The sequence below is a fragment of the Neophocaena asiaeorientalis genome, unplaced genomic scaffold (assembly GCF_003031525.2).
Source record: "Neophocaena asiaeorientalis asiaeorientalis breed wild unplaced genomic scaffold, Neophocaena_asiaeorientalis_V1.1 scaffold137, whole genome shotgun sequence".
Taxonomy (NCBI): domain Eukaryota; kingdom Metazoa; phylum Chordata; class Mammalia; order Artiodactyla; family Phocoenidae; genus Neophocaena; species Neophocaena asiaeorientalis.
Genome location: NW_020171804.1, coordinates 2216741 through 2238922, shown reverse-complemented (window position 1 = coordinate 2238922; position 22182 = coordinate 2216741).

Genomic DNA, 22182 nt, shown 5'->3' with positions numbered 1-22182 from the left:
TTAGTGCCCTTAGAAAAGTGGCCCCAGAGAACTCAACTCTCTCACCCCTTCTGCCACATGAGGACACAGTTAGAAGCTGTCAGCTGTGAAAACAGGAAGTAGGCCTCACCAGACACCAAATCTGCTGGCTCCTTGATCTCTGATTTCCAGCCTCCAGAACTGTGAGAAATAAATCTCTTGTTCATAAGCCACCTGGTCTGTGATAATTCTGTTAAAGCCACCCAAACAGACTTAGATAGCTAGGAATTGGCTGATCCTAGATTCAAATCTAGTGCTGAATGACGCCCAGTTCTGGCACTTTCTCATCCAAGGTCAGAGACACCTGCCTGATGTCAGTGACTGGTGGTGGCCTGGACAGGAATCGCAGGGTGGCCCGGGAAGGGGCAGTTTTGGGACTGAGCGGTTACGATACAGTCACATGGAACTGCAGTCCGTCTGGCCGGCCTGTTCGCCCATAATGGATCTTTCCTTGATGGAAACCTGCTGGAAGGAATTTGGAAGGTGGAGGCGCTGCCAAATAAAACATTTTTCTGGCCCCTAAACCTGCCCTCCTTGGCCCCCGTCTGGGCACGGGCTGAGTGGGCCATGCAGCAGTCCCACTGGATGGGACAATTCTCCCCCTCCCTCTTCCCAGGACTCCAGGGAGAGGAGTGCTGGGGCCTGATGTCCCCCAGGGCAGGCCGCTGGGTCCATGGCTGAGCACATCCATGCCCTACCTTCTATGGCACCTGCAAAAGCTCTCCCTTCCAGGATCTCATTGCAAAATTTTGGGGAAATGAAATGTGTCCAGTTGGATGAGATTGATAAGGTGGCTGAATAAGTATGGGTCATGGAACCATAAGCGCGAGGAACAAAGTCATAAATCAGATTCGGGTGCTGGGTGTGAATGCAGGTAGAAGGAAAACAAGGCCGTTAAAAGGTTATTTGCTTCTGCAGAGTGTTGGCCAGCATCCTAGCATTTTTGGCGAGCAGAATGGACTCTCACAGAACCAACTGGCAGCCACCGGGGTGGAGCTGAGGTGTAACAACTTGGAGAGAGGCTGGTGTGTCAGGAACTGTATCCTTAGCCAGTCAGGGGCCCCTGCATGCAGGTGACTGAGTGAGGGTTGGGTAAGAACAGGGCCTGAGACCCAGGAGCAGAACATTAACTCAGCTGGTGAAAAACTCAAGCGACCTCATCACAGTAAGTCATTGTGAAGGTAGGTCTTTTCTAAATATCATGACGGCACACTTTTTTTTTCAGAAATGCCATGGCCTAGATTCTTCTCATAAAGCCTTACAGTTGCCTTAAAGTCAAATCCTGGCTTTCTAGGCTGACACCCATGACTTTCCATCTGCCAAGCTGCCAGGGCACTTGTTTGCTCTGCTAGAACCCACAGACCAAAGTGGAGCTGTGCACCCCTTTCATATTTCTGTACCTTTGCACAAGGCATTTGCTCTCACTGGAAGGTTCTGTTTATTTCTCACTGGGCAAATTCTTGCTCTCACTTACCAGCATCCTTATAAAGTGTTCCGCAACCCAGTTGTCCCCTACTTTGTATCCTATAACATTTAATACAGCTCTAGGGTCATTATCACTTGGTTCTCTAAATAATTCTGCATTTATGTATCTTCTGTAATAAAAAAATAGGTAGCATTTCTCCAGATCTTGCTATGTGCCAGCCAGTGCTAAGCTCTTTGCATGTATAATTTTACTAACGTTTGGCAGCAATCCTTCCAGCTGGTGCTATACTCATATCACCCTTTTACAGAGGAGGAAGGGACACTTAGGTACAAACTTGCCCAAGGTCACATATAGGAAAGGTCAGGACCCAAATTCGAATCCAAGTCATCTGACCCTAGAGATGAAATGCCGGGCCACTGACTTGCCAACTCTGCTGGAACTTGCGTTCCCCAAGGGCGTGGTGGGGACTTACCCCTTGCCTCTCTCATAAAGACTAAGGTCATCTACATCTGTGGATGAATTCCCCCACCTTTCCCAAAAGTGAGCACCACGGACAGCCATGCAGCTGAGAGAAGCATCTCCCTCAGTGCCCTTGGATGGACGTCCAGGCATTGAGGACTTTCCTCCCATCCCACCACGTGGGTGGTTTCTCCAATCTCCTCATTTGCAGGGTCAAGGAAAAGATAGGCCAGCAAGCCCCTCATGCATCTTTCTGAGCAGATGTGTGACTATTGATCCCATCAGGAGCCAGAGTGCCATGTGGGCTACATCCTGGTGCCAACTCTACGACTGAGCCTGAATTGTGCTGCTCTCCACCGGTATCACTGCTGCCCAGATCCAGGGCCCATTACCAAAGAGAAGAGCGTGTAACAACTGAAGTTCTCAGGGAGGGGCTGCAGGGTGGGGGGCTGGATGTCTTGACTGCTTATGTAGAGTAATAACAACAGCAAGAGCAAGAAATGACTACCTGCCTTCTGGGCATTAGGTACTGTGCCTGTGGCCTCCAATAGTCCTTTGCTCTTCCCTGCTGCCCTGGGCTGTAGTATATATGAGAAAATTTTATATATGAGAAAATTAGGGCTCAGAAATTCAGTAACGTGCCATAGTTTAAAAAGTTTGTGAGTGATTGACCTGATATTAAAGCCCATGCTTTTAACATAATTTGAAAATGCCTCCCTCCCTCCCTCCTTCCCTCCCTTCCTCTCTCCTTCCTTCCTTCACTCCTTCCTTCCTTCCTTCTTCCTTCCTTCCTTCGTTCCTTCGTTCCTTCCTTCCCTCCTTCCTATATTCCTTACGGAATGGCCATGGGCCTGGCCAACACCAAGACAAACATGCCCCTCCTTGATAGAGCACTTCAGGATAGGGCCCCAAGAAGGCTGCTTCAGGCTGGGCAGGTGCAGAGGGAGGACAGACCCAGGGGAGAGGGAGGGTGTGGGAACCACTGCAGTAGTGTGTCTAGGTGTAAGGACTCGGGTGGCCAGATGGAGACCAGGTGCTGGAGAACCTGGGAGGGAAGAACAGAACCTAAGTCTTGTGTTAGGGATGAGGCATGGGCTGGACAGGGCAGCAGAGCAAGAAGGAGGGGCAGTGGCCTTTGGAGAAGGAGAGCAGAGCCCTGGTTTCTGCGCATAGAACAGCCCTGAGATGGGAAGAGGCTTAAAGCAGAGGGTAAAGGTTAGGAATTGGGGTCCATGATTTTAGTTTGGCTCACACCATGCTTCTGCTATTGTTTTCATTTTATTTTGCATTTTACTTGAACCAACTGAATAACCAACAAATTTCAAATGGAAGTCTGGATTTTTTTTTTTCCTCTTCTTTTCTCTGTGAGTCGAAAGATCGATCATGCTGGCCATGGACTGCAGTGGGTTGGCGTGCTTGTGGCCATTCTCCGAGGGCACAAGTTCCCTCTCCTGGGCCTTGCTCAACCTGCAGGGCACCAACTCACCAGACTGGAGGTGCTTGTCAACCAGCCTGGGCCTGGGACATTTGAAAATGTGATTCCTGACCCCAGGTATGGGATGTGTAAGTGTCTGAAAGGAGGGAAGGGAAGATGATCATAGGTGAAAAAATCCATGCACTTGGCCTGGGGTGCTGGCTGTGTCACCCTCATGGATACTGAGGTCCCCTAGAATGTGTGTAGGAGTTGGGGAGGTGGCATGGGAGGGGATTAGGATAACTATGTGAGGTGAAGATGTGTAGAGGGTGAACAACCAGGTGCCAGTAGCTTCAAAGGACTTTTTCTCATGCAGATGGAAAAGCAAAGATATTTCACAGTTTACATTCTACTCATATGAAAAAAGAAAAATGAACAGATTTACTAGCGATCAGCAGTTTAATTGGCCTGAGCAGGGTGTCACAGTGTGTATAATTGCTACAGATGTCTTGTTCCTTTGGATTTGGGTTAAAAATGTAATTTGTTTTGCTTAGGGACTTTCAGGGATTTTCCAAGGCCATGTAAGAGTCAATCATATGGCAATCTGCTCTTTCTTTGTCACACTTTAAAGTCATTTAATAAAAACTTAGGGAGCAGACTTGGGAATATAATACAATTTGGCTCCTTTAAATTGAATATATATTTTCTAAATACCAAGTAGATAATTTCCAGGAAAAGAATGGCTGTGATACTGTACTTATTGTTACAAAATTAGGCGACTGAAAGAGTTGCTTGCAATATTCATGGAAAATAGCTCAACCACAAGTGGGAGTTGCCAAGACTTTGTCCCATAAGTAATGTTGGGTAACTTCTTCAGCACTTAACTGAGTTTCAGTCCCCTCAGTTCCTGCCAGCATCGCCATAGGTGTGGTGAGAGCCAGGCCACAGCCTGCCATCACCTGATTCTTTCTCCAGTGTCACAGCTGGCATTTGGGGTCAGATTAAACATGTTAGAAGGTGTCACATTCCTGGCTTTATCTCAAGCTTCTAACAGGAGAGCCTGAAGGGTGAGGGGCCTCTTTTTTCCCCGTCTCAAAATCCATTTCCACAGTTGACTATTGTAGGAGTTGATCTCTCATCTATACATTTTCCATGTACACAAACTCAACATTTCCTAAACTTACCTCTTTTGGAGACTGTCTTAATTTGAGCTTCCTGAATTATCTCCTGGAAATCCTATGTCCAGGAGTCCAGCCACTTGTCTCCTCTGGACTGCTCTGGATAAGAACTACCCTGACCTCTCCAGCTGCTACACCATTCCTCATACACAGGTGGTGACACCTTCACGGTCTCTGCAAAGAGAAACACCTGCTTCTGGATACTCTGGAGAAAAGTCCTGGAGCCAGCTGGAAATCCTCAGCTTCTATAAACAACATCTGTAGTACTGACACATTTCTACTGTGGTTTCCCCCAAAGAAGTGTATGGGCAGGCAGACAACATGCAGGTTGGGTGTGTAATCTAAAGTGGTGGGCCTTAAACAGGAACTCAAGGATTTATTTTTAAAATTCAGTGTTATTCCACAATGTATGCATGTTTGATTAAAAATGTAAGTCAAGTTCCACTTGCAGTAATGGCAGACTAATTCAGACAACTTCTCCTGGGCAAAATATAAGAAACATTTTCTCGAAAGTGTTGGAGGGTTGATAACACAGCGAAGAGTACAAGGCCAACAGCAAAGGAGAAAGGACATCAGAAAGGCAAGCCAGAATTAGGAATGATTTTCCTCATAGGTGTCTATCAAGTCCAGAAAGGCTGTGGAGGGTGTCCAGGAGCCTGAACCACAGCTGGACTCCCTTAAAGTCTGGGCTGCATGGATGAGGGCAAACCTGAGATGGTCCAATCCTACCCAAGACAGAACCCATCTTTGAATCAATCCCTCACTGAAATAGAAGAGTCTGTAGATTGCCAGTACCTGGGCTACCTGCTAGAAGTAAAGGCAAAGAGTGTCTGGAAAAAGAAAAGTATTATATAATTTTTCGTATGTGATGTCAATCATTCAATCAAAAATAACGAGGTGTGTGTAAGCAGAAAATAATGTGATCTAAGAGCAAAAGACGCAACCTAAAAGGGAAAAGGTCAAACAGGGCATTGACTTAGAAATAACTGTTACTATGTCCAAGAAAACAAAAAAACAAAACTGAGATGAGAATAGTTAAGGAAAGTTCCAAGTGGACATTCCATAATTTAACAAACCCATGAAAGAAAATAAGAGCTCAAAGAATGTGTTTAGCAGAAAATTGGACACAGAACAAAAAAAGGATAAACAAATAAAGAAAAGAACATATGAGGTGTATGGGATATGTGAAAAAGATCTAACGTATCATTAGTGGGACAATGAGGAGAGGTAGAGACACAGAGAGAGGCAAGGAGAGAAGGCCAAGAAGAAGCTTAAAAATCACAAGCGACTATTTTCCTTGTGTCTATGCAGATACAACTGGAAACCTTGATGAAATGGATAATTTATTGGAAAATACAGTTTACCAAAATCAATTCCAGTAATAACAGAATTATTTAACACACCCATTTCCACAGAAAAACTAGAGAAAGTTATCAAGGAATATTTCACGTAAAACCATCAGGCCCAGAGAGATCCAGGGGAATTCAGTCAAAATTTTAGAGACCGTGTCAAAACTTCTAAGTTCTTTTTGTGAAGCAAATATAGTAATGATATATAGTAACGATACTTAAACCTGATATAAATAACATAAAAATGAAATTTACAAATATTAATTTTAAATAACAATGCATAAAACCTAGAAGAAAATACTAGCAAGTGGATTCCAGCACCACGTTAAGAAATAATTAAGAATTCTTCAAGACCAAGTGGTTTTAGACTTTCACTAAAGCATGATTCAATATTAGGAAATCTATTAATATTATTCAGTTTATTAATATTTCCAAGGGAAAGAACATATGATCTGCTTGATTGATGAAAACCTCTTTGACAGTCAACACCATTTTCTTTTATTTATTTATTAACATCTTTATTGGAGTATAATTGCTTTACAATGGTGTGTTAGTTTCTGCTGTATAACAAAGTGAATCAGCTATATGTATACATACATCCCCATATCTCCTCCCTCTTGTGTCACCCTCCCACCCTCCCTATCCCACCCCTCTAGGTGGTCACAAAGCACTGAGCTGATCTCCCTGTGCTATGCAGCTGCTTTCCACTAGCTATCTATTTTACATTTGGTAGTGTATATATGTCCATGCCACTCTCTTGGTCCCAGCTTACCCTTCCCACTCCCTGTGTCCTCAAGTCCATTCTCTATGTCTGTGTCTTTGTTCCTGTCCTGCTCCTAGGTTCTTCAGAGCCATGTTTTTTTTTTAGATTCCATATATATGTGTTAGCATACAGTATTTGTTTTTCTCTTTCTGACTTACTTCACTCTGTATGACAGTCTCTAGGTCCATCCACCTCACTACAAATAACTCAATTTCGTTTCTTTTTATGGCTGAGTAATATTCCATTGTATATATGTGCTACATCTTCTTTATCCATTCATCTGTCGATGGACACTTAGGTTGCTTCCATGTCCTGGCTATTGTAAATAGAGTTGCAATGAATATTTTGGTACATGACTCTTTTTGAATTACGGTTTTCTCAGGGTATATGCCCAGTAGTGGGATTGCTGGGTCATATGGTAGTTCTATTTTTAGTTTTTTAAGGAACCTCCATACTGTTCTCCATAGGTCAACACCATTTTCTAATAAAAACTATTGAAAAAGGTAATTTCTATCAAAACATAGGTAAGAATACTTGAGAATAAAGTTAAGAAGAAATGCCCAAAGCCTATATGAAGAAAATTGGAAAACACTCCTGAAAGACACAAAAGTAGACACTTGAAAACTGTAGGCAACATTATACTTTCTGTGATGCCTAACATGATAAAAATGACAATTCTCTTGTTACTTCATAAATTTAGTATATTCCCAATAAAAATACCAACTAGGTTTCTTTTCCCCAGACATAGGCAAGTTGATACTAAAGTTCAAATGGAAAAATGTACACAGTAGAATAGCGAAAATAAAAATGAAAGAAGAAAAAGACAAGAAGAATGGTGAGTGTTTAAGACTCTACCAAACACCATTACAAAGCCAGTGAGTGAAAACATCTGGGTTCCGGCACATGCAGAGTGACAGACCAGTGGACAAGAAAAGGAACTGTGGAAATTGATTCAAGTCCATAAGGACACCCAGAGCATGATAAGGGCTGCATATCCAATCACTGAGCAAAGATAGACTGCTTAATAAATGGTCCTGGGACAGCAGGATAGCCATTAGGAAAAAGATAAAATTGTGTCTGCTCTTCACTCTACACATACAAGAAAAACCCAAATGGTTCAGAGGTAGTAATATAAAATTGAAAATATACAATAAAGTATGTGTGAATACCTTCAAAACCTCAGTGTATAGAAAGACTTACAATATCTTAATCTAGAGGCAAGAATGAAGGATTGATTAATTTGATTACTTAAAAAGAAAAATGTGTTCATGGCAGAAAACATCAAGATTCGTCTTGAGTCAATATTTGCAACATATGTCACAGATAAGGGAACTAATATTCCTAATTTATAAAGAGTATTTTAAAAGAATCTGAGCTCTTTTTTTTTTTGCAGGAACTACTTTTATCCCATGAAAATATTCCTTAATGATTCGGCAATTATTTACATGAAGGAGAGTCCCGAACACAGATTTATGACTGTACTAGCCTTGTCCTTAGAGACTTATGAATTATATACAAAACATTTTTCCTTAGAATACATTACTGAAGGTCAAACAGAATGTGAACTTGCCAGAGCTTACTCCTGCCTGTCTATCTGCCTTCATCAGACCACAAGACAGGTGTAAAGATGGACATATTTTAAGACTTTGAATTTAAATAGTTTGAATGCTCTTTCCCAAATGCATCAGTTCAAAAGCTTCACTAATTTGGTAAAAGACAGATCGTCAATCACAAATTCATCTACTTTTGTCTTTGGGACATACATTTGGACAAGACATTCAGAATAATTTAGAATTATTATTATCTTTTATCTAAATGTCCCATAAAAATGGCTAAAGGAGACTTAAAGACTTCAGAACATTGATGACACACGTGTTGGTGAGTCTCTGGTGAAATGGGTACTGCTATATTTCTCTGTTGGGAACGCTAAGTGGTACGACCCCCAGGGAGGTGCATTTCCAAAATACGTGTGTATTTATCCTTTGACTCAGCAATCTCATTTCTAGAAACATTCCCTAAAGACACACCTCTAAAATACAAAAACACATAAGCACAAGATTACGTGTTAGCATTGTTTGTAATTGCAAAATATTGGAAATTACTGAAATGTCCAAGAATAGGAGAATGAGTTAAAAAATTTGGTACTTACACAAAAGAGAAATGTGCAGTTATATAAAAGAATAAGAAAGATCTATATGAAGAGTTTGGAGTAATTTCTGAGAGTCACTGTTTGCTAAAATAGGCAGACTGCCAAAGAGTACATATTGTATGCTACCTACTATGAAGAAAAAAGGGGAAATAATAAAATATACACATATTTGACAATTTTGACAAAAACAAAACAGAAAAGCACTGAAAGGATAAACAAGAAAACAAGAAAATTGGTTCTAAAATGGGTGGGGCGAATGCTGTTGAAGGGCCAGAGGAAGGAGTTCATTTTCTGGTTATGTCTTGAAGGATTTTGACTTTTAGAAACATGTTAGCATTCCACATAATCAAAAATAACATTAAATAAAAAATTATGGGGGGAAAATCTAAAATGAATACAATTAGAAACAAGTGAATATAAGTCCACTTCATACCCACAGTGAAGGAAAAAAAAGTCAAATGCAAGTAACTTGAACATGGTAATTTGGTTGTAAAACTGCAGCCTTCAGAATAAAGAACTGAAATTAATTGTGTGCTCTCATTAGTAAGTCTGTGTTTTGTAGTGTTATGTGTGTAGTAATTTGGAAACTATTTTAATGTAAGACAGGGCAAACGATGAAAAGTGGTAATCTTGATGGGATTCAGAGTTTTCATTTGAATAGGGAGAAGGCAAAGAAAAAAGGCCTAGTAATGGAGGTATTGGAATGTGTGTGTATATATATTTATCCATACACACTCACACACACACACACACACACATATACACACTAGTTTTGTCTGGTGAAAGTGTCAAGAAGCAAAGATATCTCAGGAGCTATCTATCCAAGAGACCAGGTCTTGGTATTAAGAAAATACCCACTTTTGATTGACCATAGCTTTGAAGTCTGGGAGGGTGATACCTCCAGCTTTGTTCTTTATTTTTTTTTTTCTCAAGATTGCTTTGGCGATTTGGGGTCTTTTGTGGTTCCATATAAACTTTAGGGTTATTTGTTCTAGTTCTGTGAAAAATGCCATGGGTATTTTGATAGGGATTGCATTAAATCTATAGATTACTTCGGGTAGTGTGGCCATTTTAACAATATTAATTCTTCTAATCAAGAGCACAGGATATCTTTCTATTTCTTTAAATCATATTCAGTTTCCTTCATCAATGTTTTATAATTTTCTTTCACCTCCTTGGTTAAGTTTTTGCTGCGATTTTAAACAGGATTGTTTTCTTGCTTTCTCTTTCTGATAGTGTATAGAAAAGCAACAGATTTTTGTATATTAATCTTGTATCTTACAACTATACTGAACTCATTTATTAGTTCTAATAGTTTTTGGGTGGAAACTTTAGGGTTTTTTATATAAAGTATCATGTCATCTGCAAATAGTGAGAGTTTTACCTCTTCTCTTCCAACTTGGCATGGTACTGGCACAATAACAGACACATAGATCACTAGAACAGAATAGATAGCCCAGAAATAATCCCACAAACCTATGGTTAATTAATCTATGACAAAGGAGGCAAGAATATACAAATGAGAAAAGACAGCCTCTTCAATAAGTGGTGCTGGGAAAACTGGACAGCTACATGTAAAACAATGAGATTAGAACATTTCCTCACACCATATACAAAAATAACCTCAAAATGAATTAAAGACATAACTGCAAGACTTGAAACCATAAAACTCCTAGAAGAGAACATTGGCAGATCACTCTTTGACACTCTTTGGATGTGTCTCTTAGGCAAAAGAAATAAAAGCAAAAGTAAACAAATGGAACCTAATTAAACTTAAAAGTTTTTGCACAGCAAAGGCAACCATCAACAAAGTGAGAAGACAACATACCTACAGGATGGGAGAAATTATTTGTAAATGACATGACCCACAAGGGGTTAATATCCGAAATACATAAACAACTCATACATCTCAATATTAAAAAAAAAACAAACAACCTGATAAAAAATGGACAGAAGACCTGAATAGACATTTTTCCAAAGAAGACATACAGATGGCCAACAGGCACATGAAAAGATGCTCAACATTGCTGATTATTAGAGAAGTGCAGATCAAAACAACCATGAGATATCACCTCACACTTGTCAGAATGACCATTATCCAAAAGTCTATAAATAACAAATGTTGGAGAAGATGTGGAAAAAGGAAATGTTCCTAGGAATGCAAATTGGTGCAGTATGGAGGGGCTAGTTAGGGGTATGAGATTGAGATACAAAGTACTATGTATAAAATAGGCAAGCAACAAATATATATTACATAGCACAGGGAATTATAGCTGTCATCTTGTTTTTTTTTTTCTTCTTTTTTATTGAAGTATAGTTGATTCACAACGTTGTGTTAATTTCTGCTGTACGCCATTATCTTGTAATAACTTTTAATGGAGTATAATCTGTAAAAATGCTGAATCACTATGTTATATACAGTAAGTAGATAGAATGTGAATTGATAAAGGTGGAGTGAGTGTGAACGTCATGAAGTTTCTTGCAACTTGCAACTCAGATTCTTTCTGGCACCAAGGCCGGTGCCGTTCCTGCCACCGTCCTTCTGAGAAGAACACTTCAGAGGAGGACGGATGGCTTTGAAAATCTCCCTGCAGGAGGCTGTTTGTAAGGACAAGCCCCAGGGACACTGGCACATGTGCTTCTGGGTGCCATCGCCTTACATAGTCATATTAGCTTACATACACATCGGGAGGCCTGGTGGCAGTCCCCCACCCCAAGAGCCACACCTCCACCCTGCAGCCGGCTTGTCACCTGCTGGGGGGGCTCCACGGCACCTGCACCTGACCTGCGTCTGTGTCAGTGTAAGCCTGGAAGGGAGAACCTGATCGAGCTGCCTCTTCACTACCCTACCCCCTGTGGGCTCTGGGAAGGATCTGCTGCCCACAGACTATGCCTGGAGCTGGGGGACAGTTTCACTGGGCACTTCCTGTCCTCTGGTGGTGGTGGTGGGGGGTCGGCTGAGCTGATATGGCTGACTGTTTCCTGGTGGCCAGTTTTAGTTCTCTTACTGGCACCTGTGTGTTGGCAGCCCTACTCTGGCTCTTGTGAGCATCGTGGCCGGCCCCCCAGCATTCTTCTGAGGGACTTGAGGTCCGGCCAGTGTGTTCCACACCCCTTCCCTGTAGGGACTTCTGTCGTCCACCCAGGCCACACCAGACCTGTCTCCTCTCTTCCCTTGGACTAGACGAGCCAAGGCACTCCTGTCCTGCTGGTCCTGAGCCATCCCGATCTCCAACGCTGCAGGCTTCCTAAAAGAGGATCCAGTCTTCACCGCAGCATGGGGACAGGACACCACCCAGGGGTGCTCGGAAGTGAAGGGACCTTGAGAGACACAGGACACTGAACAGCAGCACAACCCAGCAGCCCTTCCTTGACTGAAGGCCGAAGCTTACGTTGAATAACTATGTTACTACAGTTATATAGTCTTTAGAATCATCACTTAAAATGACTTTGTATTTTGTTCTCAAGTTACTTTCACCCTAAGCAACTTGTTGGCTCTTTAGGCTGCTTGCAGTTTTTCTTCATTAGCCATGATATTGTGTACAAAATCTTTGTGCATATAGATATGACTTTTCCGTATTTCACATCCCTCCAGATAGAGTTCCAGGAGTTGTAACGCCTACTTAAATGGTGTCATCCTTGATACTTACTGTGCCAATTTGCTCTGCAGCCACTCAGTAGTTTATAAAAGTTCCCCTTCTACTAATCCTTGTCAGCAGTGGGTATTCCATTTTTAAAATGTTTTGTTAATTTAGTCAGTGATCTAAGTATAAATTGCTAATTACTAAATTAAAAAAATTAGCTTGCATGAAAGAAAAGTTTTCAAATCCAATTATTTGGCCACTTATCAAAGGGACACATTATGTACCTCCATAAATAATCTTGAGATGTTATTTTTATGTCATGCCTTTAATTATTACATCAAATTATGCAGTGGCTGTCAACATATTTTACACAAAACACATTTTAAAAAATTGTGATTTGTTTGTGAGGTTTTAGGAAAAACAACTTCAGCTTAAAATATAAATGGAAACATGGAACATAGAAGTGAGAGGAACAATGAAATTCCCCCAAACAGCTTGAAATAATATCGAAAACTTGATCTCATTTTAAACACAACAGTATGGGGTTTCTGGAAATGATTTAAGAGTTCTTTGAAATGGTTAGTTCTTACATCCAGCACATACATAAATACCCACATCAGAAATGCTACAGCTAGAACAAAAGAAGCAAGGTGCAAAAATAGAGTTCTGGGAAAAGTTCTCCAAACATTTCCACATTTGCTTCAAAATTTATTTTTTCTCAAGGAACTTGTTTGAGAGAAATCTGGGGTACTCAGACCCAATTGCAATTGACAGTGGTTTGTTGCACGTAACGCAGCTGTGTTTTAGGAGCAATGCCTCCTTATACCTACTTTGGGAACTAAGCAGTACACTTTGAAAATGGAGCAGTCCTTAATCTAAGGATTTTCTTTTCATATATTCCACCTTCCTGAGCACAGCTGGTCTTCTTGGATGAACATGAGGATTTGGGGTGGCTTTCACCTTGACCCTGGCAGGGTCGCTCTCCCTCACGCCCCGTGGGCTCAAGCTGTGTGGATGGCATGCACGCTGCGCTGTCATCAGTGTCTCCTGCTTGGCTCCTAAGTGGTGCCTGTCTCCCCGGGAATGGGAGGGAAAGCTGGAACATTTGGAAGGGGCTGTGCGTGGCTCAGAAGACCGTGCTCTCAGTCCGGCTGTTTGTTGATTTTAAGTGACATTAAGTGAGTCACTCCCCCTTTCAGACCTTTACTTTCTGGGTTTCTATGTTTGTAAAGTGTGGGGATTATATCATATGACCTTTAATGATCTTTCGCCTCTGCTTTTCCATAATTACTTTACTCTTGCAATTACTGAGGTCTTTAGAATTTCTTTACAAGTTTTGTAGATTTCCTTGAAAATGTGTAAAAATAGATCACTTGAAATCGTTTGTGTTTTTCTCAAGCAATTACTGAGCTTCTGCTTTGTAGAAGGAATTCTGATAGTGTGTTCAGGCACATAATTTAGTAAATTGACTTGGCTTCTGTCCCCAAAATCTCATGATTCCATAAGGGGAAAAGCCAAACATTATTTTGGCAGAACCTGGTAGGTTCAATAAGAAATGCACAAATGTGGTCTAGGAGTGTTGGAGAAAAGGCCTCCAATTCTGCCTCAAGTGTTTTAGATCCCCCATCCCTGAAGCATTTGCATTTGAGCTGAATCGCAAATAATGGGTAGAAATGCCAACAAGCTGGAGACACTAAAACAGGCTGACTTTCTTTTTGGTTTAGGTTCTATGTAGTTTTTCTGTTACTGTAAACGATGTCATAATAAATATATGTGTAATCTATATTGAAATCTATTTCTACATCTCCATCTACTTATCTATCTCCACCTTCGCCTCCACATCTGTATCCACGTCTATGTCTATATTAAGAAGGGAATTATATAGGCAAAATAGAGGGCTGGAAAAGAGGGAATGTTCTGACCACTCTGAAGGCTGGTGGTCTGGAATGTGAGACTGAGTAACAGGTAGATTGTGGAGCCCTTGGAGTAATGGAGACCAGGGGGCTTCACGCTTTGCTGCATGCTAGAATGTCCCTGGGCAGCTTTTATACCCTTGGTTCTCAGGCCACACTTTGCACTAATTCATTCAGAGTCTCTATGGGATGGAGGCATTAGTACTTTAAAAATTTCCCCAAGTTATTCTAACTTGTAGCCAAGCTGGAGGACCGGTACCTGACCATAGGGAGCCATTAGAGATCTGGATCCTGTGGGCAGTATTTTTGGTGTGTATTCTAGAAGCCTCCTTCTGAAAATCAGCCGGCAGAGGAGCTAAAGCAAGGAGAGGCCAGAAGCAGGAAGAGTACCAGCAAGGATCAGTGAGTGAGGCTGGTGGTGATAGAAACTCGGAAGGGTCCATTGTCAGGCACAGTGAGGAATTCCATAAAGGGGGAGGGAAGAGGCAGGGTGGGGAATGGAGGTGGGGACCCCTGGATAAAGAACAGTGTAGTTAAGTGAGACAGAGGGGTGTCTATGAGAACATGAGGAGGAAATGTTTGCTAATCTCAGGGGTAGAGGAGACAAGCTCTGGGGGGAAGGTTTGGACGACTGGAAAGAAGTGTTTGCGAGTCGTGGATTCAGGGGGATGTCGGGCTACAGGGATAGATGTGCCCCCAGCCTCCACCCCAGGGAGCAGGGGCACTGAAAGCACCTGTACCACTTCGGCTCAGAGCCCACGGGCGGGCAGGCCCTGTGTTTCTATTGGTTGCACACATCAACAGGGTGTGTGAAGCCCTTGACCTTAATTAGAGGACTGATTTCACACAAGCTGTCCTATTCCACAGATCCCATAGATCTCCGTTCCATACATTATGAGGTGGAAGGTTAAGAGATTAATGACTCAGTGTTTAAGGGAAGAGACAAGCAAGGAGGCCACTTGGATGGCTACTTCCTAGCCACAGAAGATGCCCCAATCCAGATGCCTGTGTGCGGCGTCTTGAAACCCAAGAAACTAGAGTCACTCTTGACCTGTGACGGGGTCACACCATCCCTGTTTTCCTGGGTTGTTCTCTTTTCTTGTCTCTCTTTGTTCAAATTTTTACGTTTTCATACCCACAGAAAAAGGGAAAATGGTGTCCATTTTGGTGGGAGACAAGTGAATAGCAGACATCCAGGAAAAAAAAAATCCAAATGTAAAATGTTTTAAACTTAGAATGTTTTAACAATTTAGGAATATTCCTATCCCAAAGTGTCTGAACCAATGGCAGAATTTCACTCTCTCTCTCTCTCTCTCTCTCTCTCTCTCTCTCTCTCTCTCTCTCTCTCTATATATATATATATATATATATATATATATAACTTTTCTGAACACTTGAAATATTGTACATCAACCATACTTCAGTAAAAATTAAAAATAAAAAGAAGAATTGGATCTGCTTCTGACTCACCATGACTTGTTCTTAGCCCATTCACCGCCCCAGTTAGAAGCTGGAACTGTTTGAACATGTTGCCTTCAGGATGCAGAGATCACTTCCCTGGGTGCTGGAGAGGCTGGAGCAATTTGGTCAACTGGGTGCAAAATGCAAATCTGAGGCTCTAAGGCTCTGGCATTGGAAGAGCTAATGTATTCAGCTTTGTGCATGCATGTCAACTCACAAGACCTCTCAGGTGAGGAAAAATGAAGCAGTGTTGGTCTTAAGCAAAAAATTAGGTGAAGTCGTCTATTCTGAAATGCTTCCTGTAACAGGAAGTTAATTTAGACACACTGAAATCCCCTCTTTTGAGTCCCTGAAGAGGTGTGTGTGTGTGTGTGTGTGTGTGTGTGTGTGTAACATGGGAGCCCAGTGGTGAGGATCTTGCTAATTTTAAACAACTGGCATCTTTATTTAGCTGTTAAATTCCATATCCCCACCAAGAGCCAGCTCTGCAAACACCAAGCCCTCCAGCATCTGGTTTCTTAAAGTCCTGGGATGCATACACACTTTCTGGTGAAAGTCAGCATTTTGCCAAAATGCCAGAAATCATTCTCAAACTCCAGAGACTCTTCCTGAAATCTGCTTCTTTAATTTAGGGGCCTCAGAGCAGCTCACTGCAACGGCCCCCCCTTTGTCCTGTACCTGCAGAAACCATGCGTTCGAACTTCATACCTCTCATTCTGCCCGGTGGCCTCCATCACCCTGCAGGGCTCTGGGCTCCCCTTCATAATTGCTTAGCTGTCTTTTTTTCTTTTCTCTGACCAATGATATAAATGCACAAATATTGTGGAAATTTCAACTTCTGTTCGTAGTTGTCTTAATTCTCATTTACAGAATGTTTCCTCCTTCTAACTTATCATACCCAAAAACTGATAATTGGAGTCCACATTTACTTGCGTAATTCCAAATATTATAGGCCTATATAACCTCACGTATTATTGATCCTTTTATCTCAAAGATGAAGAGACCAGGGCCCGGAGAAATTGTGACCTTCCCGGGCTAGGTCACCGCATTTCTAGTAGGTGAGAGGGTGTCTTAACTCCAGATTTTCTGACCGTGGTCTAGTGCTTTCCTCAGTCCCATTTAGCCCTAGACTGGATTTGAGGGCATAGAAATGAAATGTCACCCACATCCTGATATTCTATGAGGCAATTTGTTCCACTAAGACCCAAAATTTTGTCCTGAATTCTTTCCCGTGGGTAATCAGTAGTTTCCCATTATTGCTGCCAGTGAGGACAGGTGAGGGCTGCGTGACCTCGTGCAGGTGAGGGAGGGACTGGGCCCCCTTGTCAATGTTTGTGCCTTATAAACCCTCTCACCATTGTCGCAGACCTCGTCAGGGTTCTGAAACCCTGTGGTTATCCTTTGGGGTCTCTTGAGTTAAAAGAGCAGATCTGTGACTGTTTAAAAAGGAGAAATGGTTTTCTCTTTGAGAAACGGAGTCCACTAGGTTACCAAGGAAAGGACAGGAGGCAGGGACCAGAGGATGGGGGAGTTGAGATTGTTCAAATTAGGAAGTGGCTATTCATGTTTAGGGTCCAGGATCTGATGATCAATCGTGTGCATGTGTGTGTGGTAGGGTGTGCGGACGAAAAACTCTGAAGCCCCCAAAGATTTGACTGTTGCTAACGGGGTTAGTTAGCTACTAATTAGCCAATCAGTGATGCTTTGAAATGGAACTGTCCAGGTAATTTTCACACAGGTCTGAGTATATTTTAGCCTTCCTTTGGGGTTTGATACTTTTTGGTGCCTCAGGGTGACCAGGCAGAATGACATTTCATTTTGTAGCTTTAGATGATAGGGGATGCATGACACAGTCTACAGAAAAGTGCTCAAGAAATGTTAGTTGTCTCTGAAATGGACACATCTGACAAACGACAGGAAGATCTCTGATGGTAAGTCATGGCTGTCACATATTACAATCAATGCAGGTGTGCAAATGTTTACACACAACTCAGAGAAACACGCAGGCGCGCACACAAACATACACGCTTTCTCACATACACACTCACACACACAACATATGCCCTCACAGTCACACATATACACTCACTCTCCTACTTACATGCGCCCACACACAGTATACCCAGGCACTCACAGTCACATATATACTTCACTTACACTCACACATAGGCACATATATACACTCTCATGCATATTCTCCCACACACTCCCACCCTCATGTTACCCTACTATAAACGCACACACAGAGACACACACAACACTTACACACAGGGTCACACATACACATATACACACACTCACACACTTACAGACACGCCCACACAATATCCTCACACGTGTACACTCACGGCCACAGGTACACTCCTTCACATACACACACATTCTCACACACACACAAGGTCACACATTCACACACATATCAGAACACACACAAATCCTTCACATACACTTTCATATACACATATGTATATACACGGCTACTCTCACATATTCTCATGCAAACTCAAACATACACACACACACTCATGCATACACTCACTCATACACATATCTTCACACACACATTCACACATGCACTCATTCTCAAAAGTCAGGCTGAGCCCAGGCTTCCCATGGCCACCTTGATGAGTTTTCCACTACATGTGCTTTGTGATTTCTGTCGGCACTTTTAGAACTAATACTCATATGGCAATTTCCCTCAGATGTTCCAATTCAAACCATCTATCTTTCCAAGGAGCTTCCTGGCATGTGTATACAATAAAACATGGCTAGAATAATAGGACAGTGGATCCTCTGGGGAGAGAGGACAGTAAAGATTTGACAAGGACCTACTCTATAGCACAGGGAACTCTACTGAATAGTCTGTAACAACCTAATAGGGAAAAGAATTTGAAAAAGAATAGGTACATGTATATGTATAACTGAATCACTTTGCTGTACACCTGAGACTAACACAACATTGTTAATCAACTGTAGTCCAATATAAAATAAAAAGTTAAAAAAACACAAAAAAACCGAAACAAAACAACAGAAAAATGAAGCAGAGGGAAGATACCCTGCGTGTCACTGAATGACGGCCAGATGGAAAGCCTTATCGCAGGACCACTTCCGGGGGAGTAACTGGGAGCAAGTTCCTCAGCTTTGCCAGTCTCAGTTACTGCTTTGTAATAAGGGTTTCCTGGGGCCTGCCATAGTCCTTTTTAGAAATATTGGGGGAGTTGAAGGTACAATGCATGTACAAAGAATTGTCCATAGCAAAATGCAACAGTGCCAGGAGGAGGGAGAAGATATTAAGCAGGAATAATTATTCAAGAGCAAATCTCAGAGCTTACCATTAAAAATGTGTCACCTTTCAATTTGTCATCAAATATCTAATGAATTTATATTTCTAAAAATTTTCAAATTGTCGATTCCCTTCCGAGCCTCTCTTAAACATTCTCACTGTAAAGCTTAAATCCCCCAGAATTTCTTGGCCAGGGTACCCTCACATTTTGGAGCTGCTGTCTTTATTTTACTGTCTCATTCCACACCAGCCCTAGAAATTAATGAGACATGGATGGAAATCATTCTTTCCAGAAAGCGCCTATTCTCAACTTTCAGCTGATAGACGGTGAGGACACGCTTTTATCTACTAGAAAGAACACACTGTTTGAATAACACGGTGCTTAGACAGAGCACAGGTACCAGGTATGTCACAAGAGAGGCAGGTGGCCATGCTCATCCTTGAAGGACTAGTGGAAGAGACAAGAATCAGATTCTGAAAGACAGCTGTGCCCTTCGTGAGCTGAAGCGCCAGTTACAGAGCACGAAACCCTCGGTGGTGACTCTGCCGAGCGATGCCTTAGCATCCCTCATCCTGAGGGCATTGATGAGTGCCCTAGGTGGGAGTGGATTTCTGACGCTTCACTGGCTCACTGATGCCGTGAGTTGGTGACACTGTGGGGCAAGCAGAGATACTTGGTATGATCCATTGGAAGTAGATCCACAGCCAGAAGGGGCAGCCCCGTCACTGAAAGATCTACTTTAGATGAGGGCTTAGAAGGTGTCTGCACACAGAGGAGGAGAGAGAAGAGAGAGAGACTGGACATGGGAGCAGGAAGTAGCTCTATGAGCGGAATCACTGAAGAATCCTGAAGCGGTGATTTCTAGGAGCAAAGGCTCATTATTGAGCAAGATGCCGTGGAGCCAGGAGGAAAGGACAGTGGATGTTGATCAGCTCGTTGGAACCACAGAACCTGAGCTCCCCAAACCAGGACTAGAGGCGTGATCTAGACACTTGAGCCCATAGAAAATGGATGAGCTTTTCTACTGCGACTATTCAAGTTTTGATATTTGTTAGGTGTTTGCACGGAACACGAGCTGCATGCTCCTGGGGGTGGCTGGCCAGTGCGCTCCTGGATGAAGTAAGTCGGCCAGGGCTGTGCACACATGATCACTCCCACTTTCTTGTCATTCAATCCTGTGAAACGAAGGATGCTACTTCCACTTTGCAACCGAGGAATGTGAGCCTCAGAACTTGTGTCCCCTACCTGGAAAATGACCAAGAAGGAATTTGCCCACTCAGTGCAATTTTAAATTTCACTCCTCCATCCCTTGTCTTGTGCTTCATTAAAGAAGAATTACTCCGTTTGTGGGGGAAGATGGCATCTGAAACAAGGCACCGAGCTAACTCGACTTCTGGCTGTTTAAATCCTTGACGTGACTTTCCCCTCATTATTTGCTTTTATTTAAGAGGCTAAAGGGCCGAACCAAAATGAAGTCTTCATTATGTTTTGTTTACACGGGAAAAAAAAGTATTTTGAAATTTGCGTTATTAGAAAAATATTTCTGTAAAGAATTCTCATTCTCATGTATGCGTTGGGGGACCGGGTGCTAGTTGCACATCCTCACCACTAGATGGCGATGTCTGAGCGCCGAGCCGAGCCCTGGGCGGTGGGCTCCAACTCCAGCAAGGCCCCTGGGATGCTGCGTGGTCTGGTCCGCTGGTCAGCGGTCAGCACATTTCCTGCACCTATAATAAACCAAGGAGATTTGAAGCTCCTGATACTTTTTATCCATGTCTGAAGCCCAGCTCAGCTCCAGCCTCTACCCCTGCTTGAGAAACTTAGCAGTGTCTTCTCCTGCCAATAGGACTAAAGTCACATACCGTCCCCCTCATACTTTATAGCATGTGTGGCATGTTCATGGCCCATCTGAGCAGCCCACATGGATGTGATGATGGGGCTGCTGTGCTGTGCCTGGTGGGGACCCAGCCCTTCTTCCCGGCCATGACCGGCTTCACTTGCCTGCTTCATTTTGGCTGGGGCTTTCCATGTTTGTTTCTGTTTCACCTGCCCACCACAGACACATCCAGTCTACACCTGTCTGTCTGCCCTTCCTTCCAGTCGGGCCGTGCACTGGGTTCTGTGGCAGGATTCTCCTGGCCTTTTTTCTCTGAACTCCTGCGGCCGGATGTGCAGGGCCTTGGAGTATGCAATCAGGCCCTGTGGCCCAGGAGTCTTGCTGAGGGACCTGGTGCTTCTGGATCCAAGGAGGTTCCTGCCTCTGACTCAGGGCATCCTGAAAAGGGGGCACTTCAGGATACCGAGGTCTGTAGAGGTCACTGTGCTTATCAAGCCGTGAGTCCTTCCAGTTCCCGCTACTGTACCACGTCCTGGTGGTGCCAGTGTAAGGGCAGATTCATGCCCTCCAGAAGCCAACGGTCTAGTCACAGAAAAAGGCAAAGATATTCCCACAGGAATGTATGTTGGAGTAGAAGCACCTACAACCTGAGGAAGGAATGCAGAGGGAGGTCTGTCTGGGGGATTTGGGGAAAGGGCAAGACCTTGCAGGGGGAGGGGGGCATCTGGGCACCCACCTCCTTGAAGGACCTCTCCGCTCCCCCTTCTTCCTCAGCGTTTCCTCTGCCTCCTGGGCTCACTTCCCTCCACAGTGGTTAGTTGAGGAGGATGGAGGGGTTCCCCTTGAGTAAGGAGACCCAGAAACCCTGCCCCCTGGCTAACCTCCTCCTCCGCTTCTTTGACAGGAGGGTCTGAGTTGCTTCTCCGTGGCGGGGAGGGGAGACTGTGCTCTCTCTCTCTCTGGTCTGGGGCAGGGATCTTCACCTGGCTGTGCCCTAAGAATGTGGACATTCACTGTGCAGAGTGACCTTCCCAAACAGGCCTTGGTGCCCACATGGATAAGTTCCAGGACCTGGCTGCAGGTTTGGAAGGAGTCGAGCCATGTAGCTGCTTTGGTTCTAAGCGTCAGGTCATGAGGCTAGAGGAAAGTTCTGTCCGCTGACCAGTCAGTTCCTTCGCTTCCCGCTAGGGCTTGGGAAGACAAGATTTGATGGTGAAGAGTGTCCTTTGCTTGGCTTTCCTCTATGGATATCCTTCTCTGACGAGTCTTATACTCAACCTGGCAAATAATCTTTTCTTCTTTTATATGGTATGCCATTTCAGAGAATGTGTATTCATTTGTACTTTA